A 215-nucleotide genomic window follows, 5' to 3' on the forward strand; every position below is an offset into this window, starting at 1 on the left:
GTATTGCCATTAGTGATTCTGTTACATTATACTAAGCTTAATGCCTATGAAGACAACAGTATTGATATTAACAACATTAAGAAGCAAATCTTAATGAGGAAATTAGGTGAGATCGCGAAGGTGCTATTAATTACTTTCTTAGGGGCTGAGCACTTGACCCGACGGCGTGGAATGTAAAGGCATGCAAACTAGCATACTTACATACAACCAGTCTG

The 215-nt window shown here is 38.1% G+C and overlaps 1 protein-coding gene across 1 annotated transcript in view; it reads left to right on the forward strand.

The window, feature by feature from the left end:
- LOC119590464 overlaps window positions 1–215 on the forward strand; it is a gene marked incomplete in the record, with an annotated part of 14,502 nt that overhangs the window by 10,400 nt on the left and 3,887 nt on the right.

This window comes from Penaeus monodon, chromosome 27, assembly GCF_015228065.2.
Source record: "Penaeus monodon isolate SGIC_2016 chromosome 27, NSTDA_Pmon_1, whole genome shotgun sequence".
NCBI lineage: Eukaryota > Metazoa > Arthropoda > Malacostraca > Decapoda > Penaeidae > Penaeus > Penaeus monodon.